Below are 26,622 nucleotides of genomic sequence, written 5' to 3' on the forward strand. Positions count from 1 at the left end.
GAGATCTGACTTTCCCTTTTGGACACGTCACTTCGTGACCCTGAGCCTGAAAAGCCCTCACGAGGCGGTGTTGTGGTGGCCTATTGCTGTGCGGCACACTACCCAACACCTGGTGGGCTAAACCAACACTCATTTATCATCCTTGTCGCCCTGATTCTGGGGCGACTGGGCTCAGCGGGGCGGTTCACGATCAGGACCTCTCCAGGGCTGGTGGTCCGATGCTGGCTGGCGGGCTGTCATCGTCACTCACGCATCTGGTGGGTGCTGCGGGCTGGTGGCCGGGACATCCTCCTGTGGCCTCCCAGGAACCTCAGGCGCCCCCCTGGCACGGCGGCTGGCTTCCAGAAGTGTACGTTCTGTGAGACAGGGGGTAGCTCCTGTGCCTCCTGTGCCCTAGGAAGTCACACAGTTCCACAGCTGCCGCCTCCAGTGTTAGGCACCAGGGCCTGCAGGGGGCAGGAGGAGGCCCTACAGGCTGCCGCTCGTGCTGGCGGGGAGTCAAGGCTCTGAGATGGGAGATTCGGGAAGAACCGGTAGTGTGACCATAAGTGGAATGGCGTTGACAGGCAGTGAGGCAGAGAGGAAGGCGGGAGTCAGACTGGCTTGGGTCCCCTGGACAAGCCAGCCATTCGGGTGGATTTGATCACTGATGGCCTGAGCTGGGGGTGGCAGGGGTGGAAGAGGGGACCCTCTCCACCAACTCCAGATGCTTCTCCCAGTTCCCTTCCCTGGCATGTCTGCTAGGCTGCTGCCCATCTGTACAGAGGTGGAGGGCGCACCTTTCTGCAGGGAGTCTCAGACTTTTACTTGAAGATTCTTGTGATTGTAACATAAAGCTGAGGATTTCCTAGACTGGAGGTCACATTGGAGGCTGTTCCTTCCCAGTCCTTTGGTTTGGGCTAATAGAGGAGTTTGCTCACTTATGATAGATATATGTCTTCCTGGGCCACAGCCAAGACTCAATGAAATAATGGACATGAACCCAGGGGGGCGGACGGGTGTGGGGGGTGTGGGCTAGGCTTTGCTCTTGGGTGTGCTTGGGTTTGGGTCCTGGCTCAGTGAGTCTTCCCTGGGGAACCTGAGATAAGTCAGGTCCTACCTCTAAGCCTCTGTTTTCATATCTGTGAACTGGGATCATGTGCAGGGTCACCCTGCTGCACACCCACAAGGGAGTGCCTGTCACAGCTTACTCCTTGGGAACAGTGCCCCCTGGAGGTGTGCAGCCATAGTCTGCATGGCCTCCATGCTCTCTGCTGGCATGGCTGCTCTGAAGACTGGGCGTGGGGTGGAGGGAGGGCCCCCCAAGCCTGGGCAGAGGAGAGTCTCAGCAAAGATTTGCTCCCCCACCTTCCCTGAATCTTGGGTGGGGGCAGCGAGGTTTCGAGGTTTCCATATGATCCGGCAACTTTACGGGGTCCCACCCTCTCCGTGTGCTGACTGTGCCCAAACATGGTGACTGAGCCCATCCAGGGCGCAGTGTCCTGGCTTCTCACTCCCCGAGGCCCTGGGAAAGGGGCTCCTACTTTAAGTAGCATGGCACAGCAACAGAAGTTCATTTGTGTGGTTTACGCCGGGATCGCAGGGTCGGATGGCTCATCATGAGGCTATGCAGTGGGTTGCACTGTTTTCTGACTAGTGCAGTATATTCTCAGCCCCCAGTTCTCTTGCTATGAACTTAACCTCCTGGGCCATGGGGAGAAATAGTAAGGTATGTGTAAGGGGTCCAGACGAACCTGGACTGAATCCCTAACCCCTGTGCCATCGCTTGCTGGCTGCGAGGCCTCAGCCAGCTGCTCACTCAGTTTCTCTGAGCCTTGTTTTGGTTATCTACAAAATGGGTGCGATGGCGCCTACCTGTCCAGCTGGACATGCAGATTAAATGAGATAAAACCCGTGTTACTAAACAGTATTGATTGAGTATTTATTGAGTGTCCAGGCAGTAGTCAAGCTGCTGGGGATGTGGGTAGACAAAGTCTGGGTGCCCAGGGAGAGGCAGGCAGAGCCAGGCCCATGTATCAGCGCACCACCTGTCAAGGTCTTAGGGCTTGCAAAAGGCAGGTGGGACTGGAACCCAGGTTCACCTGACCCCAGGCAGTCCCCTCAGCCTTGGCTGATGATGTCATGTCCTGGAGCCCCTGGCATCTGATGGCATCAGCCCTTCCTCTTCTGCCTCTTTTCAGGGAACAGTTTCTGTGGCTGATGTGGGTGTGGGAGATGTGGGTGTCTCCACCACATGCCAGGCTTGATGGGGCTAAGTGCATTTCTTCCAGTGTTGGTGGACATGATGAATTTGGTAGAGAAGATGCCTCATTGCTGTTGGCATCAAAAGAAAAGAAGGGGAGGGAAGATGTAACAGAATGGCAGGCTTGATCGGAACTGGAGGAAGTATTCTTGGGAGAGAGTGAATGAGGGCCTGGGCTGGCTCTCAGATGTGTCTTAAGTGCATATCATCCTAAGCAGCAAGCAAAGCACCAGTGGGGTGACCATAGACGTGGGGAGTTGGGCCATGGGAAGAGGGCACTGCCCCCCAGACAGGCACAGGTGTTTCCTAGAATAACTCACTAAGTGGCATGCTGTTCAGTGCCCATACAAATCACCTAGGAGGCATGCTAAAGAAACATCCTTGGCATAACCCAAGAGCTTCTGATTCAGTCCATCTGGGGTGGAGCCTGGAACCTTTATTTTTCACAGTCATTTCAAGTGGTCCTGGTGCAGGAGTCCGAGAGAGGTGTGCGCATGTGCTCTGGTGCTTTGCAGGTATGGGTCTGAGGTGGGTGCTGCACAGTGTACCCCTGCTGTAAAATGAGCTGTAGGATGCCCACCTTACAGGATTGCTGGAGGCACATATAGCATCCTGCTTAGGAATCACAGGTTGTGAGGAGTAGGTTTAGCCCCCAAGGGGAGATGTGGTTGGTGATACGTGAGCATCAGGTGGCTAGGGCTCTAAGTCCAGCAGACACCAGTGACATCAGCAGTTCTGATAATCACGCCTTCGGGATTCCATTCAGACCTCATCTCCTCCAAGAAGCCCTCCTTAGCCTCTACTCTGACTCCTACTACCTCCTATGTTCCCCTCTACTGGAACGTTCTCACATTGCATTAAAGCAATCTGCACATTCCTGTCCTTGCAGGGACTGTCTTGCTAATCCTCATATCTCTGGGACCCAAGGTGTAATACTTTTGCAGCCAGAGCATGGAAGCAAGTCTGTGTGCTGCCCTTTGGTTTCCCATCACACAGTGAGCACTTGCCCATGGTGCCAAGTCTTTATTGGTATCATTTTTGATGGCTACCTAATATTCTATTCAAGTGTTGCACTATCAATGTTTACCATCCTCCCTCATTGTGAGTCTTCTTTTTTGCCATTAAAAATAATGCTAAAGTGAATATCCTTGTGCCCTTGGTTTGTGGAATGAGTTGCTGCAGATTAACGAGGAAACCAACAGATCCAACAGTAAGCAATACAAAGAGATAATTCCACCACGGTGGGAATGCAGTAGGCGAGCATGTGAAAAATGGTCAGTCTCACTAGGTAGAACATGGAAAATAGAGTGATGCCTGGCATTTTACCTGTCATGTCAGATGTACCTTAAGTGCATATCTTAAGTGCATATCAGCAAAAGTGAAAACAATAATAAGTCTGAGCTCTGATAGTAGCATAATGATTCTGGCATGGATTTGGCAGTGGAAATTGACATAATTTTGGCAATGGGTTTAAAGATTAGTAATCCCAGTCCTTGGAATACTATTTTCAAAGAAACTTTTTAAAAAGAATTGGAAGAAATCACAAGTGTGTTAAAGGTTACTCTTTGGGGGCACAAAGTCATCTTCCACTTGAAGAAGGCAGCTTCTGTGTGATTCTAGCACAGCCTGGTGTGGGTTCCACACTGCAGGTGGAGGGAGGGATGTGAGCAGCCTCCGTGATGGTGTGGTTCTTGTTCTTGGACCTGAAGGGTCAGTAGCTGCTCATTGAACAGATGGAAGATAGAGATGAGTAGAGACAGGCAGCCCAGGCAGAGGAAATGGCACGGTGCTTGTATATGTATGTGCGTGTATGTGCACATATAGGTATATGTGCATGTATGTGTGTGTGTGTGTGTGTGTAACTCTGGGGGAAAATTCTGGGGCAAAATACCTTTAAAACTGAAATCAGTCAAACGGAGAAACAAAGTGGGAGAAACCCGTTTACTGCTTACAAGCAGTCCACTTCCGCTCTCCCGTGTCTCTTGCGACCAGGCTGCAGAAAAAGGGACCCCACCAACCTCGCCGGTCCAGTCCAGATATGCCCTAGCTCGCCCTTGCAATTACCTATTAATATGGAGATGGACTACTTCTCTCCACCCCTTGGAAGCACCTATTGATGTGGAGATGCACTAAGGCCAGGTGAGAGATTCTGGAAATATTGCAATTTTACCAACAGTGTGTGCGTGTGTGTGTGCAGGGAGTGAGTGGGTGCATGGTACTTGGGTATGTCAAAACAAGAGGCTGGAGGGCTGGTGGGGGTTGCAGTTCATGAAGGACCTTCTGTGCTATGTGGAAGTATCCCCTGTAGGTGACGGGATGACACTGAATCAGAGAAGTGACATGGTCAGATTTGGACTTTAGGAAGATCTCACTGGCCGCTGGGCAGGGGATGGAGCAGGCAGGCCAGGTAAGAGGCTGTTTCAATAGTCAAGGGGAGACATGCTGACACCAAGTGTTATGGACAAAATGTTTGTGTCTTCCCTCCAATTCGTAGGTTGAAGCCCTGAACCCCGATGGGACTGTGTTTGGAGTTAAGGCCTGTGAGGAGATGTTAAAGGTTAGACAAGGTCATAAGGATGGGGTTCTAAGTCAATGGGGCTGGCCTTATAAGGAGAGGGAAAGACACAGAGCCCACTCCCTCCTGCCATGCGAGGACGCAATGAGGAGGTGGCTGTCTACAGCAAGAGAGTCCTTGGTAGGAACCGAATAGGCTGGCGTCTTCATGTTGGACTTCCCAGACTCCAAAACAGTGAGAAATCAATGTTTGTCAGATAGACCACCCAGTTTGCATTTGTTATAGCAGCCAGAGCTAGGTCACTGGACCAGTTGAAAGCAGACTGGATGGAGGGCAGGAGGCGGATTCCAAAAATTCTAGGAGCTCACCTCCACTTTTCCAAATGCCCCTTCTCCAGGCACCTTCCCTGGGGCAGGCCCCACTTTGCTGCCTCCTTCCTGGTACGAGGGGGCACCTGGAAGCTTGCGGGGCCCCTGCAGCTCGCTGTATTGCAAACCTCGCTAATTGCACTCTGGCTAATTGCATAATGCAGTTAGTTATCTGTTAGTGAATCAGGGCCCAAATGTTGCTCTTTGCAGGATAATTATGCTGGATAAGTGAATGGCTGGAATATTTACAAGATTCTGTCCCTTGGTCGATTTCTTTCCTCAGAAGACAGCCACTGTGTGGGGTAAAGCGTACGAGAGAAAATCTCTCAGGGGCTTATGCAACATGGTGACGGGAAAGCTCGTGGTGTTTGAGAAAGGAACATGCAAAATACTAAGTTTGGGTAAAAGAGAGCATACACCGTTTCCCTCCTTGAAATACACATGTTCCGCCGGATGCTTGGCAGAGCGAGGGTTGGCTCTTGCCTGTTTCCCTCCCAGGAGCTCCTCTTTCTTAGCACTGGCATGTGCGTGCAGAACCCATCATGAGGTTGGGTGGCATGGACCCCACGGTGTGCGGCTGGGTGTCGGGTTCTGCTGCGCTGGGCTTGGGTCCTGGGGTGCCTTTGGCCGTCATCCTCACAGAGTGATTTGGACAGTCTGAGTGAGCCTCAGTTTCCTTTTCTGTAAAGTGGGGAGAACAGTGTCTTTGGATGGTGATAGGGAGGGTCGGTGAAGCAGAAAAAAGCTTCCATGTGCATGTGGGATGTCTGTGCCTCTCTCCTTCCTTCACAGAGGCCAAGGGGCAAGCCCCGGGCCTGGCGCTGTGGTCCTGGGCAACCCGGGAAGCCCTGATGAAGGTTACCGGCTTCAGCCTCCGCCCCACAGACTCAGCTCAGCCTGATTAGCTGGGGGTCTGGCCCACTGAAGACGGGATGGGCAGGCGCTGGGAGGGAAAGGGCGTGTTGAAGGCTCTACCTTCTCTGCAAGGCAAGGGGAGTTTGCCTTCCTTACTAGGCACCTGGAGCTGTGGAAGAAAGTGTTTTTGAATTACACTTAAGCCTTGAAGGTATTTCTGTCCCCATTCTTTGCAGGCAGCATCTGAGGCTCAGGGAGGTTCCATGATGTTCCCTGGGCCACACAACTCATGAACTGGGTTTGGACCAGCCTCCAAAACGCACTCTCCCTCGGCAAGACCAAGGTGCAGGAGCCTCCCTTCGCCCTTTGACGGGTGTGTGTGGGAAGTGCTGCTTCTCATCCTCAAACATAAACAGCCGGGGTGCTTAGCTCCGATGAACGCTGTCTTTGTCCCTTGCCCCCTTCCAGCAGGTTCTGGTCTGAGCTTCCCAGTGGCTTTTCTCCAAAGTGGATCTGATCTCCTGACCAGGCCCCCTGACCTCCAGTCACTTTCACCTGGCCCTGCCGGTGCTGAGAACCCCTTTCCAGCAGCTCCTGACCAGGCACACACATAATGAACTGCAGTCTAGTGGCGATTTGGAGAGTCCGAGGATCACTTCTCTCGTCTCCCTGGGTTGGCATGTCCTGCTTGCCCATCCAGCAGGCCCTGGCCTGACCTCTCCTGGTCACTTCTGACTGGTGCTCTCATATGAGGCTTGATCATATGATGCTGGTGGCACAGGGCAGCTAAAACCCGCCCCCTGGCCCTGCCTGATCACCTGCCGCCCCACTGTGCTGGCCCCCTGGGTAGGACTTAGCATGTGTAAGACAAGGGCTGTTGCATCCCGCTGCCCTCCCTGTGTGCTGCACCGGCCTGCACACAGGGGCCCTGGGAGAGGTTTGGTTGGGAAACAGCCCTGTTCTCAGCTGCCTGACGTCCCCAGTGGCCTTTTGTGCCTGGCACATAGTAGGACTCAGCATAGCAGGCTGAGTTTCTTGAATTAGTGAATGAACTGGAACTTGTGAATGGATATGTAAACTCCCACTCATCCCCTCAAAACAAACAAAAGAATTCTTGTTATGGTCGGCAGTTTGGAAACTCCTGAGGTCATCAAGTTTAAAAAAGAAGGGGTCGTGATGCACTTTGTGGAATATCGTGAAACACTGTTGGCAGTTTCAGCCTAAAATGACTAAATCTTCTAAGTATAGTTTGAAGCCATGTTAGGTGAAATCTACTGGCACAAAGAAGTCAAAAGTTTAAGAGAAGTTTAGGAGAGGAAGAACTTGAAACTGAAAATTCTACCCGTTAATGTGTGTGTGCGGGTATGTGAACACGTGTCTTAGAAAAATTCTCGTATGGCAGAGGAGCCACTTGGTTCTGGAGCATGAGGGACCCGTGGAAGGCCAGGCTAGGCGTGCAGCAGGTGCTTCCTGAATCCCTTGGATTAGAATGAAGAAAGCTCCCTCGGGCACTGGGGTGGGTGTGGGGCGCAAACATAGGGGGCCAGTTCTGGCTCTCCTGCTGGGCTGCTGTGATAAAGGACCGTACGCTGGGGGGCCAGACCGCAGAAGTGTGGTTCTCTCATGCCCTGGAAGCCAAAAGTCCTTCCGAGGGCTGATGGGGAGTCTGTCCTGGGCCCCCTCCTTAGCTGGTTGATGGCCATCCTCCTGTTCATGTGGTGACCTCCCTGTGTATCTAAATTTCCCCTTCTAAGGACACCAGTCCTGTGGGATTACAGTCTACCCTAATGACTTCATTTTCAGTTGAAAACTTCCGTTGACCTCTGTAAGGGCCTTCTTTTGACTATGATTACGTCCTGAGGTACTGGAGGTTAGAGGAACACAAGCACATGAATTTTGGGGATGCACAACTCACTCCTGGCATTAGGACACTGAGGACCAGTGGGAAGGCAGGGAGTCCATGGGCAGCTGCCCAGGCACTGGACCGAGGGCCCTTGGAGCAGAGAGTGGTCCCTGACTCTGTGTGGAGGCCCTGAACCTTCACAGGCTGCTGGGGCTGGTGTGGCGTGCTGAGAGAAGAGGCTGCACTGGGCAGGGGCCGGCACGGCGTGTCTTGCCAATGGGTTTCAGCCCCGGGCAAGTTCTCTAAGGATTCAGTGAGCCCAAAGAAATGGCAGTAGAACGTTCTCGGGCTGAAAGGGTTATACCCAACTTTATTTCCGCGGTAGCAGGTCAGTCACTAAAATGCCGTCTACTCTGAGCGAGTCTGCCTGCAGCAAGCCGCGCTCTGCCTCCGGGCCTCTCTACCCACGCAGCTGTCCTCTGGGCCCCTCTGTCTGCATAGCCATCCTCTGGGCCTCTCCTGCACAGTTGTCCCACACAGCCGTCCCCTGGGCCTCTGTCCTCGGCGCTGCCACCACTCAGGCCTCTGCTCTGCTCTGCTGCAGCCTTGCAGCCCTGTCACTGTGTCTTTATGTAGAGCTCTTTATATAGAGTCAATAGCAACATACTGCCCACATGTGTGCAGTGAGCTAGCTGACCAGGGCCAGGTGAGAATCCTGGCCACAGGACCCTTCATTTTATCCACATGGGGGACCTGCGTGCGGGCTCCTGTCTGAAGGTGACGGCGACCTAGAAGGGGTTTAGGCAGGGCAGGAGCAAGACCGCTCATTCACTCACTTGACAAACATTCACTGGCTGGTTCTTTCCTTGGGCTCTAGAGTCTTCCAACCATTGACCCTGTCAAGGTCATACAGCTGAGAACCTGGGCCAAGTTGTCTGCCTGGCTGAGGCCAGGAGGAGTCATGGAGGCTTGAGGGACGCCATGTGGGTGAGGGGTGTGCCCGAGCCCGCTGCCTCCCAGGCTCAGGGGTTCCCACGCTCCTGTAGATGGCCCATCGCTGGAAGACGGACCTGCCCCCGCGGCTGTGCTCAGCTGATGGGTCAGGGTTTGGCTGGTCTCCGAGGTGGAGTGCCCTCCTGGTCCTCTGGCACCAGGGCCTCTGACAGTGCAGCGGCTGAGATGCCTCCTGTGGCAGGCTGTGCGCGCTTGCTTGGGACCTGCCGATGGTCCCTGCTATTTTAATTGCCTGGTGTCACTCGGCAGGAGGCCTCAGGAGTGTGTTGAGAAGTAGAGTCTCGCTTTGATTTGTTCATCTGTGAAATGGGACCTCAGCCCAAGGCTGGTATTTCAGCTGCCGTCTCAAGTCCCCTGTGCATCCAGCCAGGTGGTGCCTGTGCTGTTCTGGTTGTTACATGTATTCCAGGTTGTGAGAGGAAATGGAATGATGGCTGTGATTGGTGGTGAGCTGTTGATGTGTAACAACCAGCTCTTTTGGGAAAAAAATTCCTCACTGGTAGCAATTTGCCAGTTTCCGTGGTGTAAGTACTTCCACAGAACCCATGTCAAGCTGAGTACTTGGCTGCTGCTAAGCTCAGAGGTGGGAGGTGAGCCTCAGCCCCTGCAGCTGCGTGAGCTGGCTCCCGGTGCCACGGATGTGCCACGTGGACCAGCGTGCAGTCCGTGCTGGCTGTTACTATGCTGGCTTTGAGGGCTGGACCTATCAAAGTGATCTATCAAACAAAAACAATCAACTTGTGTCAGAAAGCTGATGGTATGACTTGTCGGCACTGCCCCCCTGTGTGCCACACTAGGAGTGTTAATGTATGGTGTCTCCCCCATGTGATCCTCACAGCTTCCCGTAGTGGAGTTTCATTACCATTTTATAGATGTGGAAACTGGGACCTAGAGTGGTTAACCAACCCATCTAAGTTCCCTGGCCAATAAATGGCAGGACTAGGCCTTCAACTGTGAGGTGGGAAGGACGATGGTCAATAGCAATATTAATAGGAGACCTTCATCATGTATGTGTCATATGCATGATCATTCTTATACATGCTCATGACAGATTTACAGCAGGCATGATCCACTGCAGGTCGTGGAAAGGAGGCTCAGAGGTCAAGGGACACCCCTTGGAACAGCGGAGCTGTGACCCGAGCCCAGGGCTCTCTGCCTCTGCCGCTCAGGTCGCCGCCCCACCCCTAGGCTGGTGCTCTCAGACATGCCTTCTGCTGCCTTCTGTTGGTGAACAAGCTCTATTTTCAGTCACCAGACTTTCATAAAATATGAATCCCATTTTGGACGCCCTGCCGAGTGCACATGCTCCGTGCCACCCAGTTGGGTCTGCTCTGGCAGAGGCAGGAGGTGGGTGGATGTGTAGGGGGTGGGGGGGCCTCTGTGCATCTATGCGGGGGAAGGGAAAGTGCACAGACCTGGAGGCAGAGACTTCTGGAGTCTTGGTGGTTCTGGATGAGTCACTTTACCACTCAATGCCTCAGTTTACCCTTCTGCATCATAGGTGTGGCAATGCACCCTCATAGAGGTGAGATGAGGCAAGGACTATAAAAAGCATGGCGCAGGGCCTGGTATACAGTAAGTGCTCTGTGAATGGAGATCTCCCTCTTCCTCGTGATCCTCATCATGTTCCTCTTTGACAATGGCCAGGGCTTTGAACTGCCTTTGAAATTCCTTGTGCACGTCTAGCCAGAGAGAGGCATTGGCAGGGGGCGTCCTAGGACCAGCCTCTCTCCTGCCTAAGAGCCCTTGTGTTTCCAGGCTCCCGACAGCCTCCCAGAGCTGGAGGTGGCGTTGTGTACACGGGCCACCGCCTTTGCCCTCCCAAGGCTCTGCAGGCGCTGGCTCACTGGGGCCAGGACAAAGCCCCATTATGAAGGCGCTTGCACACATCTGTGAAGTGTGTGAACCTGCCGCCCTGGCCCGCCCCAGCCCATGGAGGGCTGGCATTGCTCTGCTCAGCCCTTGTTCCCACAGTGCCAGGAGGTGACCTGGTGCGATGCCACCTAGGGGCATCTTTTGTGGGTGTGGACGGTGAGCGCACTTCGCTGAGATGGGACTAGCTGTTTGCATCTCTGCTGAGGTTCTGGCTGAGGCTGTGGGCTATGGCAGCAGGGAGGAGTCTGGAAGGAAAGATGCCTGGGTTCTGTTCAGCATCAGGGTGGAAAGCCAGGTCCCAAGATTTCTTTTAAAAAGGACTAGGTTTAACTGATGGCAGCAGAGGGGTGGACTACGTCTGTCCTTCCAGTAAATAAATATTTGTTGAGAGCTCATGGTGGGCCAGGCTGTGCGTATAGCAAAAGCAGACACGAATCTCTACTCTTGTGGAGCGCATATTGCAGGGCGGATTTCTTTCAGAAGACCTTCTCCGGCTTTTCCTGGCTTTCCAAATCTATGAAACGATTCACGTATCCATCCAGCACTTACTGGACCCACTAAGTGGAGATATCCATTCATTCTTACAACAAACATTTGCTGAGCCACATCTACCATGTGTTGTGTGCACCCTTTATTAACAGTTGGGGTGTCTTAGCTTTGGTTGCCCCAGAAACGAATCCAGGACGAGAAGTCGTGTGCTGAGGAAGGGTTCCCGGAAGAAGCCTGTAAGAGGTAGAGTAGGGGAGGGAAGAGGCCAGGGAAGGAGCCGAGTGAGGCTGTGACTTCAGGAAATCCCCAGGCTCAGCCTGATCCCACAGGGAAGCTTTGGAGTATAAATTGTACCTCTGAGCTTGTCTGACTTGAGGCCAGGGAGCTGGGCCAGGCACTGGCTGAGGGCTTTCCTGGGGGTCGTGAAGTCCTGGGCACTTCAGCTTTCTGAATGCAGGTAAGGCAGCTCAGGGAGCCTACGGCTGTCCTCTGAAGGGAGTCACAGGTGCCGGCCAATGGGAGCAAAAGTGATGGAGCCGTGGGGAGGGCGTCTGCACACAGAAATGTAAAGAGGGTCCTGGAAACCTGGGCTGATTAAAGCGGTGCATGGACCCAAGATCTGGGGGAGGGGGGGCTTTGGGAAAGCCAACAGACCACAGCAAAATGAAGTGAACCCCCCCGAGCAGTGCTCCCACTAATGCCCAGGAAGGAGCCATGGGGTGGGTAAGGGGCAGGGGTAGGTGGGGGGTCTGGGTCAAGCACTCCTGACAGGCCCCTCCCCGCAGAGCCCAGGGAAGAGAGGTCAGGGAGGGCTTCTTGGAGGCAGTGACACTTCTGGGTGGAGGAGTGCACACACACAGAGGCAGAAACTCCTGGCAGGGTTACTGTGAACCTAGGTCTACTCATTCTAAACTTGTGTTTTTTGTTTTTTTTTTCTCTCTGGATTAACATTTTTTCATCCAAGATTGTGGCTTCACAGAGTCAGAGCCTCATTAGGGGGTGGAAGGAACTGTAGTGGACCTCCTGGCCAAGTCTTTTGATTTTCAGGTGAGGAAGTGGAAGCCCAGAGACAGGCAAAGGTCTCCCACATCTCAGCAGGCCGGCACCTGGCTGGGGGGGCGCCCCGGCCTTGGAGCCCAGCCTGGACTCGCCGAGACTCGTACATGGTGGGATTTGGGTTCAGCGCGTCTGCAGCGCTTCCGGGAAGCGGCCTCACGGTCACTGAGAAGCCAAGCTGTAAGACCGGCTGGCGGGTGATGACCCAGTGCCTTGTCTGTCCCTGAGTCACTTTAACCACTCAATGCCTCAGTTTACCCTTCTGCCTCATAGGTGTGGACAGGGATTCGCCTAAGTGAGGACAGGTACTCTCGGTAGTGGTGAAATTGCAAAACACACTTTGTCAAATTTGACTGGTAAATTGGGTTTAACACTTGCACTTTGGGGTACTTGTCTGTGGTACCTGGAGACTTGAGTGCAAGGTAGGAAACATCCCTCCCAAGGCTCCGTAATTCTCCCATCCCACCAGTCTTAGGGGTGGGGAGGAACCATCACTTGAAAGAAACTTCAGCTAGAAAAGAAGTGTCTGCTTTCAGCTTTGCCTGGGGCGCATTTCTTATCTGTGAGTAATAGGTTTTCACAACCCACCTTTTATGTTCATTTCAATAATGCACCTCACTAAGCCCCAGTTCTCTTAAAGGAGAAGGCTCTGTTTATTTCCCGATCTGCTTCCTGAGCAAAGCAACGGAGCTGAGAGCATGGGCAAACCTTAGAAGGCTCGCTCTCCAGCCCAGCCTCTGATCAGGGAAAAATGAAACCAAGCATACTTGTTTCATCTAGACCAGAACACCAAAGAGAATGAAAACCCCCAAGCCCCAAAGATTTCAAAGCAAACACACCTTTAGGGGCCTTTGAAGGTGAAAGAGGAAAGCCCCAGACAGCAAAATATTCCCGTCATGCATGGCCAGAGATCCTGGGGCAGGTGGTCACAGAGCTGGCCTGTCAAGGCAGCAGGCAAGAGCCTTCTTTCCTGCCACAATAAGTTCAGATGCCCATGTGACCCTCGCTCTCCTGACTCATGTGGCACCTTCTTGTCTTTCTTCATCTGTCTTCAGATGGGTGGGACATTTCCTGCTTCCCTGCACATAGTCGATGATCCCTTAAGCAAGCTGGAAAAGGCTCAGCGTGACAGCTATTGGTTCAAGGTCACACAGCTAGCACTTGATGCAGCCAGGACACGAACCTGCTTCTGAAGCCTGTCCATTTTCCATCCCATGACCAGCCATCACGACCAGTAAGGTCTCAGAATAAGGCCACACAAAGAGCCCATATCACCTTTACATCTGCACATCCTCCCCCTTGTCCTTTCATGATAGAATTTGGGTTGCCTTTTACCAACATCACTGACCTGAAAGTTTATTCTTTTTGAAAATATCTGTAGCTGTGGGTCAGGGGCTGTAGCTGAGTGAGAAGGGGTTTGGGGGTGTCTGAACATCAACCTCCAGTCCTCCCCCGGAAGGGAGATAAACAAGCTCCTGGGACTCACACGCAACATTTTTTAGTGTCTTGCACTTTTGGTAAGTGACAGTTTTGCAAATTGCGGGTAAAGAACTTAAATGTCTAATTAAATCCCGAAGATGTACAGGAGTTTGAAACCAGTGATTGATGTTCACGGAGGTGCGGGTCCCTGACGGAGGCTGCCTGACAGGGACTGCAAAGCCCGCTCGGCAACTGATGTCTTGTTGTGATCCGTGTTGTCATTTTTTCATTACTGATTAAAATTAAAAATCTGCTTGGCAAATCCATTGTAAAAATTCCCTTCATGAGCATCGACGGGTACAAATTATTTTGTCAATCGTCTGGCAATCAAAACGGGGCTGGAGACTGTTTCTAGCCCACACTTTTTTATCCCCCTCTCACTAACGCCAGTGACTTTTCACAACAAAGTTTTAAAAAGCGTAGGTTGCAGTCTTGGCAGTGCTTAAAAAAACTAAAGATTCATCTCTATTTTTTAATGAAATGTTCTGTTTATGTGCCCCCACCCTCCCCTTGCCGAGAGCAGAGGGGAAGGTTCGTGGTGGGAGAGTCAGTCTGTGCTCTGTAATTGTCTAATGCCTTGTAATGACAGGTGGATAATAGTAATAAAAGCCTTTATTAGGATAAAAATCTGTTTTGAGAATGGAAGCGTAAATTGTCTAAAACTGCAAGACAGAAAAAGAATCTTGCTAACCTGCAAACCAAACGAAAAATATTTACAGTGAGTCCACTGAGATGGTTTTTGGCTTGGTATCTGTGTGTCATTGACAGATGGAGGGAGGAAAGGGAGAAGAGAACAGGGAGGTAGCATGGACCTGAGCACACAGCACTGAGTTGGAAGATCTGGATTCTAGGCTTCACCCAGGGCTGTGTGACTCTGGGCAGGTGAATTCCCCTCTCTGGGCTCCATTTCCTCTTTTGCAAATAAAATGATCGGATCAGTCAGCTAGTTCCTGTGTTCTCATCAGTACACACTGTGCAGTTATGTTCATTCATTTGGAGTCTGTGAGTCAGCTAGACATTTAAAATGCCTAGGGTTTATCTCCTAATGCACAGTGTGGTATGGGAAGAGAACATCCCCGGGTGTGGAGTCATAAGTGCCAGGTTAAATCCTGACTGGATGAGTTCTGGATCCTGAGAAATTTACTCATGTCTTTGAACCTCAGTCCCCTTGAGTCTAAGTGATTAAATGAACTTACGTCTGGACAGCACCCGGTGTGATGCTTGCCATGCGGCAGTCACTGAATCTAATCTATGAATTAAAAAAAAAGTTGAGGCAAAATTGGTATATAACATTATATAAATTTCAGGTGTCAATGTAATAATTCAATATATGTATACACTGCAAAGTGGTCACCACAATGTCTAGTTACCATCACCACATAATTGACCCCCTTCACCCATTTTGCTCACCCCCAACCCCCTTCCCCTCTAATACCACCAATCTGTTCTCTACATTTATGAATTTGGTTTTGTTTATTCATTTGTTTTATTTTTTAGATTCCACATAGTGAAAGCATATGGTATTTATCTTTGTCTGACTTCTGTCACTTAGCGTAATACCCTCTAGGTCCATCCATGTTATTGCACATGGCAAGATTCCCTTCTTTTTTTACACTCGAGTAGTATTCCATTGCATGTGTATATATCTGTGTCTGTCATGCATCGTCTGTCTATCTACATAGTTACCTACCTGCCACAACTTCTTCATCCATTCACCCACTGAAGGACACCAAGGCTTCCATATCTAGGCTATTGTAAATAATGGTGCAGTGAACATAGGGGAGCATATATTTTTGAATTAGCATTTATGTTTCCTTCAGATACATATCCAGAAGTAGAATACTGTGTCATATAGTCGTTCTATTTTTAATTTTTTTGAGAAAGCTCTATACTGGTTTCCATAGTGGCTACGACTATTTTTACCTTCCCACCAACAGTGCACAAGGGTTCCCTTTTCTCCATATCCTCACAAACAATTGTTATTTCTTTTAGAATTATTTGTTCTAGTTCTGTGAAAAATGCCTTGACATTTTGGTCAGGATTGCACTGAATCTGTAGATTGCTTTGGGTGGTATGGCTATTTTAACAATATTAATTCTTCCAAACCATGAGCACAGAAAATCTTTCCATTTATTTGTGTTGTCTTCAATTTCTTTCATAAATGTCTTATAGTTTTCAGTGTACAGGCCTTTTACCTCCTTGGTTAAATTTGTTACTAGGTATCTTATTCTTTTTGATATAATTGTAAATAAGATTGTTTTCTTTATTTCTCTTTCATTATTAATGTATAGAAATGCAACAGATTTCTGTATATTGATTTGTATCCTGCAACTTTACTGAATTCGTTTATTCTAACAGTTTTTTGCTGGAGTCTTTAGGGTTTTCTGTATATATAGCATTGTGTCACCTGTGAATTGTGACAGTTTTATTTCTTCCTGTCCAATTTGGATGCATTTTATTTATTTTTCCTGCCTAGTTGCTGTAGCTAGGACTCTAATACTATGTTGAATAAAAGTGGGGAAAGTGAGCATCCTTGTTCTGTTCCTGTTCTTAGAGGAAAAGCTATGATATAAACTATAGTTTTTCATATATGGCCTTTATTATGTTGAGGTTTATTCCCTCTGTACCAATGTTGTTGAGAGTTTTTATCACAAATGGATATAGAAATCTGTTACATGCTTTTTCTACATCTATGGAGATGATCATATGATTTTTGTTCTTCATTTTGTTAATGTGGTGTATCATATTGATCGCTTTGCAGATGTTGAAGCATCCTACCATCCCTGGAATGAATGTGTGATCCTTTTAAGGTACAGTTGACTTTTGAAGAGTGCAGGGGTTAGGGTTGCCAATCCCCTAAGCAATTAAAAATCTGTATATAATCTGTACCGAACTTTTGACTCCCTAAAACTTAACTACTGATAGCCTACTGTTGACTGGAAGCCTTGCCAAAATCATGAACAGTAGATTAACATATATTTTGTATATGTATTATATACTGTATTCTTACAATAAAGTAAGCTAGAGAAAATAAAATGCTTTTTCAAATTGTCACAAATATCCAAAAGTTTTTCCAATATATTCATTGACAAAAATCTGCATATAAATGGACTGTGCAGTTCAAATCTATGTTGTTCAAGGGTCAACTGTATTGTTGAATTTTGTTTGCTAATATTTCATTGAGGAATTTTGCATCTATGTTCTTTAGGGATACTGGCCTGTAAATTAAAAAAATTTATTATTATTTTTTGTGGTGTCCTTTATCTGGCTTGGTATTGGGTTATGCCAGTCTCCTAAAATGAGTTTGGAAGCATTCCCTTCCCTTCAATTTTTTTGGAAGACTTTAAGAAGGATAGGTATTGAATCTTCTTTGAATGATTGGTAGAATTCACAAGTGAAGCCCTCTGGTCCTGGATTTAGTATATTGGGAGATTTTTAAATTACTGATTTAATCTCCTGATTAGTAATGGTCTATTCAGATTTCCTATTTCTTCATGATTCAGATTTGGAAAATCATATGCTTCTAGAAATTTATCCATTTCTTCTATGTTGTCCGATTTGTTGGCATATAATTATTCATAGTAGTCTCTTATGATCCTTTGTATTTCTGTGGTGTCAATTCTGACATCTCTTTCTAATTTTATTTATTTGAACCTTTTTGTTTTGGTGAGTCTGGCTAAAGTTTTGTCTATTTTGTTTATCATTTCAAAGAACCAGTTTCATCGATCTTTCCTATTTTTTTAGTTTCTATTTTGTTTATTTCCACTCTGATCTTTATTATTTCCTTCCTTCTACTAACTTTGGGCCTTGTTTGTTTTTCTTTTCCTAGTTCCTTTAGGTATAAAGTTAGATTATTTGTTTGAGATTTTGTTTCCTGAGATAGGCCTGTATCACTGTGACCTTTCCTCTTAGAACTGTTTTTGCTGCACCCCATAGATTTTGGTTGGTTGTATTTCTATTTTCATTTGTCTCAAGGTATTTTTTGATTTCCCCTTTGATTTCATTGTTGACTCATTGATTGTTCAGTTACATGTTGTTAAATCACCACATATTTGTGATTTTTCCAGCTTTCTTCTTGTAACTGATTTCTAGTTTTTTGCTTTTGGCATTTTGAATATATCATGCCACTCCTTTCTGGCCTGCAAAATTTCTGCTGAAGAATCAGCTAATAGCCTTATGGGAGTTCCTTTGTACATAAATTGTTTTTCTCTTGCTGCTTTTCAGATTCTCTCCTTGTCTTTAACTTTTGACATTTTCATTATATGTCTTGGTGGGGATCTCTTTGGATTCATCTTATTTGGAATTACCTTGGATTCCTGGGTGTCAATGTCTGTTTCCTTCTCCAGGTTAGGGAAGTTTTCAGCCATTATTTCTTCAAATAACTTTTCTATCCCTTTCTCTCTCTCTCTCTCTTCTCCTGCCGGGACCCCTACAATGCAAATGTAATTCTTCTGGATGTTGTCCCATAGGTCCCTTAAGCAAGCTTCACTTATTAAAATTCTTTTTTTCTTTTTGTTGCTCTATCTTGGTGAATTACATTGCTTTGTCTCCCAGCTCACTGAATCATTCTTCTGCTTCATGTAGTCTGCTGTTGAACCTCTCTAGTGTATTTTTTTCAGCTCAGTTACTGTATTCTTCAGCTCTGTGACTTCTGGTTGGTACTTTTTTATATTTTCAAAACTTTGTTGAAGATCTCGCTGTATTCATCCATTCTTCTCCTGAGTTTGGCAAGCATCTTAAAGACTATCACTTTGAACTCTTTACCAGGTAGAATACTTATCTCTATTTCATTAAGGTCTTTTCCTAAGGTTTTGTCTTGTTCTTTCATTTGGAACATATTCCTGTTTCTTCAGTTTGCTTGACTCTTTGTGTTCATTTCTACGTATTAGGTGAAACAGGTGCCTCTCCCAGTCTTGAAGAGATAGACTTATGTGGAGATGAACCTTGTCATTCAACCTTGCCCTAGCTCTTGTTTTTCTCTCAAACTTTGCAATGGTCTAAGTAGTCTGATTTATTCTTGATCAGTCCCAACTGTCAAAGGCGTACCAAGACCAGCCAGTATTCCAACAGGAGTGATCTCAGCACCCAGCTTCAGGCTGATTAGAAGCCATCTCCTCAGGTAGCAACTTTTAAAGTATACAAATATATACAGTCCTGTAGGACTACAGTCATAAACCCTGATGAATGCCAGACCAAGAGATCTGGGAGTGTCTCCTGGATGACAATTGAAAAAATCAAGACTTCAAATGATTGTACAAGCTCCTTTCTGGGGGGCAGCAGTGAGCTGTGGTGAGGCCAAAGGAAGGCTCAAAAATGGCATCTCCAAGCCAACTTTCCTTGAGACTGACTCTGTAGCTTCTAGAAGTGTGGCAAATCTGAAGCCAATCTCTCAGGTCGAAGCTCTGGACATGGAGATGGGCCTTTTTCATAGGCAGACAAAGGGTGTTTTCAGCTGTCTGTGTAATGTCCTGGGGGTGGTACCTGTCAAGAACTATCTTTCCAGTTGTTGTAGTCGTATGGGGCCCAGAAAACAAACCCCTTTGGCTCCCAGGGCTGGGTAGTCAAAGGGCATCCCCTGTGTGGACTATGCTGGTGGCTCCAGTGATGCAGGGGCAGCGTACTGGGAGGAGGATGCACCCACAGCTTTAGTGAGGCAGGGAAGCAGTGCTGGGGGCAGAGTGCTGCTAGAGTGAGGCCCGCTTGTGCTGGCAAGATGGAGCGTGCAGAGAGGCTCTTGCCTGTGCCCCCATCCCCTCAGAAAATCTCAGCTGGTCTCTGCCCAGCTGGTGGAAACTTTAAGATTAGCAAATGAGTTTCCTTCCCATATAATCCAGTCGCTTTTCAAACTGCTGCCTTTGTGCTGGGTCTTGGGATGAATGAGTTTGCATGTGAGCCTCTCAAAAGGAGTATTTCAAATCCCCTGGCCCTCTGGGGTCCCTAGACATGATCCCCATTGGTTTCCAAAGCCAGATGGGGCCTCATTTCTCTGGTGCAGGTCCCATGTGTTGGGGTGCCCAGTGTGGGGCACAATGCCCTCCCTCCTTGGGGAGAGGCTCTGCATCTGTGAGATCCCTCCCTATGTGGGTCTCTGTGCTGAGGGTGGTTTTTGGTTGGACTGAGTGCCTGTGTCTCTTACCCATCTTTGTGTGGCCCTTTTATCACTTGCTGTGCAGGGAGCTGCTATTCAGCTTATTTTTCAGTTCTTTTTCAGCAGGAATTATTCCATATGGAGCTATAGATTTGGTGTGTCTGTGGGAAGAGGTGAGGTCAGGGTCTTCCTATGCTATGGTCTTCTTGGACTGCTGATAAGAATCTTAAAAAATATCAAGTCACCTGGGCAAAGAAATCTTTGAAGGCCTTTGAGAAAGAAAATGACTCTTACAAATGTGTTATCCAGGCCCCCAGGCCCCTTATAGTTCTGATCACCAGTTACAATGTGTGTTTTTTTCCCCTACACCGAACAATTGTCTGGCACCAGCTGGGTGTTCTACAACTGAATCCAGTTCTGACGCTATCTACCTGGAGATCCCACAGGTTAAAGGCTAAGTCCTGCAACACCTCCCCTTCAGATGCCAAGCACAAGTCTAGGTTGTAACCCATGCTTCTGACCAACTGGCATTTGATTGAAAATTCCAATGACCCCCCTCCCTGGGTTTGATTAATTTGCTGGTTCAGCTCACAGAACTCAGAGAAATATTTTACTTAAGATTACCAGTTTATTATAAAAGGATGTGACGTAGGAACAGCCAGGTGGAAGAGATACAATACACAGTATGTGGAAAAGGTCTTAGAGCCTCCATGCCTTCTCTACACCCACCACTCTCCTTACATCTCATGTGTTCATCAACTCAGAAGCTCTCCGAAATCTGTCCTTTTGGTTTTTTATGGAGGCTTCATTGCATAGGCTTGATTGGTTAAATCACTGGCCATAGGTGATAGGTTCAACCTCTAGCTTCTCTTCCGTCCCTGGAGGTGAGGGGGTGGGACTGAAAGTTCCAACCCTCCGATCATATGCTTGTTTCCCCTGGGAACAAGTCCCCATCTTTAGGTGTTTCCAAAAGCCACCTCATTAACATAAACTCAGGTGGGGCCGAAAGGGGTTTGTTATGACTGTTAAGACACATTAATTCATATTGTTATAAATCACAATATCACACCCATCCCTAGCTGGAGTCCCCCTCAGTGACACCAGCCTGCAGTTGGGCCCCTTGTATTGCACTTGGTGGAGTTGGGGTGTCTGCCCTTGGCTGTAGGTGTCTGGAGAGTAAGAATTGATCTCATCCATTTCTGGATTTGCAGAGCCCAGCTCAGTGCCTTGTGCCAAATAGATGCTTTGCATATAATTTGGTATAAGGAATGAATGCTTGATTGAGGAAGCTTGGGAGGAACACAGAAACATGAATCTCCCCAAATGAGATAAAGCCAATTGCAGGAAGACCTGAAACCAGCCCCGGGTCCTGAGATCCTGCCAGTATCCAGCCGTGAGATCCTTACAATCATCTCATTCAACTAATGTGAGGTCTGCATTCCAGAGCGCGATACCACCCCCTTTCTGACGTTCTCAGAGGCATGGACGAATGGAACTGTGAGAGGAATTTTCAGTATCGTCTAGAACTGAATCTTAGACTTAATTAAGAGATTTCATTCTGTTCAGGGTTGTTTGCTTATAATTTATGCACTTTTTTTCCCCTGCTGTGTTTTTAAAAATCTGAAGGTTTCCATTCTTCTGTGAAAGGCAAAAGCAGAATATATTTTTAAGGCTTTGAGATTGTAGGGTCATCTTCAATGAAAAGCAATATGCCTTCTGTCTTTTTATAGACTCATCTGCTTAGTAAATACCTTGAACAAATCATAGCATGGAGAAAGAATTTGTAAACAATTGAAATCAGGTGGTTCAGAATTCCAAATCTACATCCTTTAATAAACTGCCTTGGAATATTTATGTCTCTTCACACATCGTTGGCATGTGAGCCTCATACAGAGAATAGGGATATTATAAAATGCAAATAAATTCACAGTTTCCTTCCTCCATAGCACAGCAGGAACAGGGCTATTGGGAATAAATGCCATGGATATTTGAATGGTTAAAAAAAAAAATCTTTAATGATTGGGCAATTTTCTATTCTTGAAAAATGGTTCATTCAATTTTATAGAATGATTTCCCCCAAACTTTATTTTGTAGATATTTTGCTAATGTGCCAACCCACAGCTGGAAAGATGGGAATGCATTTTCCACACCTCCAAAATGTGAGCTCATGCATAAAGTGGCTGGTGCGAGTCCTGTCACCAAGAATCCCAGGGAGGCAGGTTGTCTCCTGTTCCCCTCTCGGAGGGGCTGATGCAGGGACATTTGGGGGAGTGTTATCTGAGCTTCTTTTGTCCATTTGCATGTCCACCCACTTTCCTTATGGACCCATCAACACAGAACCAAGTTTAATCCCACACTCACTGAGGACCTTGTATTATGAATAGGCAGTGGGAGTGCAGAAATTAATCAGATACATTCTTTGTCCTTGAGGAACAACCCAAACTAATTGGAGAGACCGACATAGGCAGAGCAGGAGAGAAGGGCTGGGTTGGGAAATTTTAACAACAGGATATTAAATGGGTCACTTCTGAATTCCACCTTAGTTATTACAGAATCTATCAATACACAATAATTCTAACTAATGTGACTAGTATGGTCTAAGGCCACTGTCAGTGACAACCCTCCTCTACATCCCCATCCTGCATAGGTGGCAGACATTAGTAATCAACTGTGGCACTCTTTCCACTTGAGCCAGGAGCAGTGATTGCCAACCCAGTGGAGTTGGCACAAAAGGGTAAATCTAGGTGTTAGTTGGGGTCTGGTGGTTGGAAAGGGCCCTGAGTTGGGAATCAGGAGACATGTTCGCTGCTAATTCTCTAGATAACACAGGCAAGACTATTAAATGAGGAGGCAATAGATGATCTTTACAGTCTCTTCCAGATCTGACATGTTGGCCATGAGTAGATAATTTAGGACATATTTAAGTTGGTACACTTGGGCTGAGGACCTACTGAGTGTTGAACATTGTGTTCACTCTGAGGGTGTAAGAAGTACAGGCATGGCCATTAGGAGGAAATAGGCATGCACGCAGCCAATCCTAATATCACCAGAGTGTCAACAAAAAACAATAGAGGTTTAGTTAAGCATTCTTAGGAGATGGGGGAGGAAAAGATCAATTGTGGGAAAGACTGGGAAGGCTTCGTGGAGGAGGTGGCATATAATCTAAGCCCCTGATGGACAAAAAAGAAATCCAGTAAGCAGGGAGGGTTTGGTTTGCCATTAAAGTGAGGAGGTTCTTGTTCTTCCCTCTGTCTCCATTTCTTCATCTGCAAATAGGAATATAACCACCTCTTTTGTTGTCAAGATTGAGAAAGACACCATCTTGTCAAGATCGAACAAGACAGCTCTAGAAATATACCTCGCGATGTGTAAAGCTTTAAACAAGTGTCCACGATTCCATTCAACAGGTCACTCAAGAAATAGTTATTGAGCACCCACCATGTACCAGGCCTACTCGGACTATAGGATAAAGAGGCAGATGGGGAGGTGACAGTTCTCCCTCCGAGAAGTCCGCGTTCTGGTCGATATTTCACACCCTTGTGCGTGAGTGTGCCTGCATAAGCTGTTTCCAAGCCTTAGGGAGGTGGCGAGGGTGTCCATGGTGAATCTCACAAACAAGGGACCTGCAGTGTTGGAGTCTCTGGGATTTTAGAACTTAACACTGTCACAAGGAGATAGTCTGTCCTTAGGAGGTAGCTCTGCCCTCCTGGAGACCTTCCGGAACGGGTTTGCTGTTTTGTGGGTGGGATGAGGCATCATCACAGAGGCAAGGAGCATGAGGTAATGGGTGTGGAGGGCTCAGCGTAGCTCCCGGCCCGGCAGGGCTGGTGGGGGTGGAGGATGCTCCCCAGACATGGGCTAGTGCCCGAGGCTGCCTGTGGGTTACAGGGCGTTCTCCCTACCGTGGCCCACGTGACTCTCCTAAGACCCCACAGGCCCCCTTTACAGATGTGGGACTGAGGATTGCTACGGTGGGTATCTGTCCCAAGGTCACACAGCACATGGCTGTCAGAGTGGCCACGGCTCCACGGAGCCCAATTCGAGCAAGCCTGTCGTGACCTCACCAGCTGGAATCAACTCCTCCCCTGGGTGGTGGTGCCTAGTTCCCAGCTGAGGCCTCACCGGGCAGTAAGGGGGGTCAGGGGAAGGGGCTGAGCCAGGGACCTGTGACCTGGGCCAAGTCCTGGTTCACCACTTAACAACAGTGCGCCCCCAGACTTTACTCTCTGAGCCTCCTCTTCCTCACCTGCAGAACCGGGATGCAAAGGAGCTGCCTGGGAAGGGCAGCAGAAATGGGCGGGTGGGCTGGGGAGGGAGGGGACACCGGGACAGAGCAAGCGCTTCCACAAACACTGGTCTCAACCTCCCCAGAGTCAGGCACAAGCTTCGGAGGAGGGGAGGCCCTGGGCCCCTTTCATCCACCCTCTCAGCTGCCACCGCCAGGCCGGGAGCACACGGTGTCCTGAAACGCTCTCTGCCTTTCTTGAGCTGATACATACTTGTCGTGGGCGATGTTCCCACTATCAGACATTTGGTGGAATCATAAAAATTCCCACCCTGCTTAATACATTTTCATGTTCCTTCCTTGACAGGCCTGGATGTGTCAGATTTGGGGTCCCACCAGCTCGAGGCCCACGCTTCTGGTGTGCTTGGGAATGGAAGCTGTTTGGGGGACTGTCCAGGCCAGAGACCTGGGCTGGTGAAACAAACAAAGGCAGGGTCAAGGGCACGAGCAAGGGTGGAGCCTTCTGGTACATTCTCTCTGCAGCCTCCCAAGTTAGCTGGACGCTCGGGCACACACATTCAGGACTTGGGTTTAAGCCCTGTTTCTAACCACATGCTCACGGTTAATCTCTCTGAGTGTCAGTGTTTATGAAACGAGAATAATAAGATGCCCACCCATACCATTAAGTGATTAAATGGTGTGGTGCATGAAGACCCCTGTGTCCAGCTCTGGGTAAGAACGCAGTTGGTGCTGTGGTATGACAGGTCAGCAAATGCATGTTGAGTTTCCATTCTATGGTAGCAGCTATGTCTCTGTATCTCACTTAAAAAGTCACAATAACCCCAGGGTGGGGGTTATTATTATTATTTTTACTTTGTAGATAAGGAAACCAAGGCTTAGGGAAGGGAGTGGCCAGGCCCAGTGCAGTCCGGGAGCTTGCTGAACCTGCCGGTGGGATCTCCCCGTCACGCCCACCAGAGCCCAAGTTCATGGCCTGTGGGATGGCTGCGGGCGGGCAGCACTTGACTCGGGCTCTGACTGGTGGGGTGGACGTCCCAAGGGTCAGCTGAGTAACCCAAAGGCCTGTGTCAGCCAAGTGCAGCAGGCTTTACTGCCGCTTCTGGAGGGGCCCCCCTCCGGTGATGTGAACACGTTGGTTCCCCAGGACTGGAAGCCTCAAGCATGTGTGGCTCTCAAACCTCAAAGGGGTTTGGCTGTTGTGGCTTTTCTGGCAACAAAAATTGTTGATCTACTTTTCTAGTCAAGTGGCTAGTTGAGTGCTCCAGCTACAACCTGCTATTAGAAGCTGCTCACTGTGGTCTGTGCGGAGGGCTCAGGGAAAAGCCCCTGAGAGTGGCGGCATCCCAGCATGTCCCCTGCCTTCCCTCTCGGTCAGCACATGGCTGGGGCAGAGAACATACCAGGGACTTCTGTGTGAGTGTCTGTCCCTGGCAGGACTGGGCAGACCCTCTCAGAGCTCATCTGAGGCTGTAGGACTGACCACCTTTGATACCGGCTTGGGCACAGCTCTCCTTTTCTGGAAGGAGTGGCCTCTAGGAGGACTCCTCACTCCAGGCCAGAGCCCTTTGCAGTCCTGCAGTGCCTCCAAACACTGCTTTGGGACCAGCTTCTAGAGACATCTCTACAGATAAAGATGCAAGTACAGAAGGGTGGGCCCTAAAGCACTCGCAGTGATTCTGACACTTTACCTCCGTGGATGGCTTTGTGTACCCCTCGCCAGAATGGATGCTTCATGAGGCAGAGCTCTTGCATTTCATGTTCTCTGATAAATCCTCTGTGCCTAGAACAGGGTGCTCTAGACCAGCACATAGCAGGTGGTCAAGTTGTTGAATGAATGGAAGGATGGATGGATGGATGGATGGGTGCTGGGTGAATTGAGCCTTAATCTGGATGTATTTTAGGTGAGCCATTACTGATTAGTGGCTGTGTCCCAGCAACTAGTATAGGGGCTTGCGCTCAACATCTGCTTAAGCAGGGAGCTGGGGGCCCAATTACCCACTAAGCAATGAGCATTTTCCCTTACTATGCCTAGGGTTTGGCACAGTGCCTGGAATAGTAGGCGCTTGTTAATGTATAATGCGATGAATAGCAGGTATGGAACTTAAACCATCAAGTAGAAGATCCTGTCATTCCGAACCCCTGGCCACCCATTCTAATGTTCCCAGTAGCTGTTCTCGGAGAACCCTCTGTGCGAAGAAATAGCATTATGCCACAGCTGCTCAGCACTCACTAAAGGGCCCAATATGCTAATAGTTTCAATTAGGGTCAGAGTATGAACTTCTAAGCAACTGCAGGGATACATATTTTTATTGACTTTATAGGCTAGGAACAAAGCTAGTGGTTTATGTTCTGTAGGCATTTGTATCAGTCAGGAGAGGTTAGGTTACACTGCATAACAAATAGCCCAATATCTCAATGGCTTAGTACAACAAAATAGCATTTTTTAATTCATACTACATGCCCAATAAATATCAAATAGAGGCTCAACTGTAGGTTTTACTCACTCAGGGACTCAGGCCAGCAGCAGCCATTATCTAGAATGTTATCTATTG

At 48.5% G+C, this 26,622-nt stretch overlaps 1 long non-coding RNA gene across 1 annotated transcript in view; it reads left to right on the top strand.

Moving 5' to 3' along the window:
* Positions 1 to 26,622, top strand: part of LOC130679459 (uncharacterized) — a 41,504-nt gene that overhangs the window by 11,173 nt on the left and 3,709 nt on the right. The window contains exon 2 of the long non-coding RNA XR_008992400.1: positions 16,498 to 16,546. This is a non-coding gene — a long non-coding RNA (uncharacterized LOC130679459). The remainder of the gene's footprint in view (positions 1 to 16,497; positions 16,547 to 26,622) is intronic.

Source organism: Manis pentadactyla, chromosome 11 (genome assembly GCF_030020395.1).
Source record: "Manis pentadactyla isolate mManPen7 chromosome 11, mManPen7.hap1, whole genome shotgun sequence".
NCBI lineage: Eukaryota > Metazoa > Chordata > Mammalia > Pholidota > Manidae > Manis > Manis pentadactyla.